The sequence below is a fragment of the Carlito syrichta genome, unplaced genomic scaffold, assembly GCF_000164805.1.
Source record: "Carlito syrichta isolate Samal-C Ts95f unplaced genomic scaffold, Tarsius_syrichta-2.0.1 Scaffold301543, whole genome shotgun sequence".
NCBI classification, from domain to species: Eukaryota; Metazoa; Chordata; class Mammalia; order Primates; family Tarsiidae; genus Carlito; species Carlito syrichta.
The window spans coordinates 13,761-16,512 of NW_007245639.1; positions in this window are offsets into that span (position 1 = coordinate 13,761).

The window sequence follows — 2,752 nt, forward strand, 5'->3', positions numbered from 1 at the left end:
TTTTACAACTTAAAATACAGTTTACTTACATAATATCAAATAAATATTTTGAGAAAATAAGCTAAAGTTTTATTATAATTATTTGGAGAAGAGAGTAACCATATATTCAGGAGTTACTCTGTACTTTAGGAAGAAAAGAGCAACCAGGTGGATATAGATACATAAGGACCTATCTTCCTTTCTTTCCTTCCTTCCTTCCTTCCTTCCTTCCTTCCTTCCTTCCTTCCTTCCTTCTTTCCTTTCTTTCTTTTTTTTTTCTTTCTTTCTTTCATGGAGATCATATTGCCCGAGCACTTACTACACACCTGAAGCTGTAGAGATGCCAGGGCAGATTCAGACAAATACTATTTTGCTCTCATGAACTTTACATTTTAATGAGGGAGGCAGATACTGAACAAGTAACTTAACTCATGTGGGACTTCAGAAAGAAGACACTTACATTGCTAATATAGTGTATGATAGTAGGACCTAAAGGATTCAGAGCCGTCAGTGAAACTTTGGCAAAGTGGACATTAGCTAGGCAAATAGGAGTGAGTTATGTGCTCTATGTGGAAGACCATGTGTGAAGGAATTGAAGTAGAAAAGAACAGTCAAGGAATTGATGAAACCACAATGTTGGAGGAGACCACAATGAAATGGGAATAAACTCATGCTTTCACTTCCCAGAACATTTCCAGTTTTTATTTGTGGTCTCTGAAAAAATAACAACAACGCCATTTACTCTCAAAACAGCCATCATTTGACATCGAACTCTATGGTCACTATATTTACTAGGCATATGACCTAAGAAATGGAAGTCATTGCAGAATTTTATAGAGACTCACATGAACAGTTTTTTTTTTTTTGGATGCTTTTTGTGTGTGTGGTTCTTGATGACTTTTCTAAATTCACCTTTCTCTAAAGTAGTAAGCATTGCCCAACAGAAGCAAGCTATTAATGTACTTTAAATGTTCTAGTAGCACTTTGAGTTCCTTGTAAATTCAGGATGTTAAGGCTTTGACAGAAATACAGTTGGCAATATTATTGCCCATTCTGCGGACTGTCTCCTCACTCTCTTGATGGTTTCTTTTGCTTTGCAGAAGCTTTTCAGTTTGATGAGCTCCCACTTGTCTATCTTATCTCTTATGGCATGGACTTTTGGGGTTTTGATCAGAAATTGGTTGCTTATTCCAATGTCTGCAAGGTGTCTCCTGAATTTTCTAAGATTCTTATAGTTTGATGTTTTACATTTAGGTCTTTGATCCATTTAGAGTTGATTTTTGTGTATGGTAAAAGGTAGGGGTCCTGTTTCATTCTTCTGCACATGGTTAGCCAGTTTTCCCAGCCCCATTTACTGAATAGGTTCTTCTTTCCCCAGGAAGAAATTCAAGGTTGAAGTTGAAGTTGAGTTGGTTGAGAAATTGAGGTTTTGCCTCCAGAATCTCTATTCTGTTCCATTGGTCTATATGCCTCTTCTTGTGACAGTACGAGACTATTTTGATTATTGTAGGCTTATAGTAAAGTTTATAGTCTGGAAGTGTGATACCACCCACTTCATTTGTTTTGCTGAGAATTATTTTGACTATTCATGGCCATTTTTGGCAAAAGAAAAAAAAAGCCCTATTAAGTGGGCAAAAGCTATGAATAGACACTTTCCAAAAGAAGACATATGCGCAACCAATGGATACATTTAAAATTTTCTCAGCCTTATTAATCATCAAAGAAATGCAAATCAAAACCACACAGTTACCGTCTAACTTCAGTAAGGATGACCTTCACAAATAACTCAAAAAACAACAGGTGCTGGATAGGATGTGGAGAAAAGGGAAACTTCCACACTATTGGTGAGAGTGCAAACTAGTACAACCTCTGTGGAAAACAGTGTTATGATTTCTAAAAGATCCAAAAATCTACCTTCCAAATGACCCAGCAATCCCACATCTGGGAATATACCTGGAGAGCACAAATCTTTCTACAAAAAAGATATCGGAACATGCATATCTTTTACAGCACTATTCACAATAGCAAAAACATGGAACCAACCAAGCTACCTATCAAAAGTGGACTGGATTTTTTAAAAATATGGTACATATGCACAATAGAATATTATACAACCATACAGAAGGACAAAATTATGGACAGAAGGACAAAATTATGAACTTGGCAGCAACTTGTATAGATTTAGACTCTATCATCCTCAGTGATCTATCACAGGAACAAAGAACTGAGGACCACATGTTCTTATTCGTAAGTGGACCCTAAACATTTATCATAATTCTACAAAAAAGGGATTGGCAATAGTGGGACACTGGTGGGGGTGTGGAGCCCATAAGGTTACCTGATTCTGAACCAGGTGAAGTGAGGGCCAATGGGAGACCCCAACTTCACTTGTAGGTTGACCACTTATGTACCTAATCCTAAATTGCCCACCACATCTTTGAAATAAAATAGTCATATAATAATAATAAATGTTCTAGTAGCCACATTAAAACCGTAAAAAGAAACAAATGAAGTTAATTGCAGGAATACATTTTATTTAACACAATATGTTCAAGGTATTACCATTTTAACATATAATCAATATACAATTATTATGGGATATTTCAAAATTTTTGTCCTTAGACTTGAACTCTGAGATTTACTTTACACTTGCAGCAACAATCGCTATGAAATGGCTACATTTTTAGTGCTCAGTGACTTTATGCAGCTAGTAGCTGTCATATTGGACCGTAGTGTCTCATCTCCTTTTGTTGCATCTTTGCTTAACTGTGAT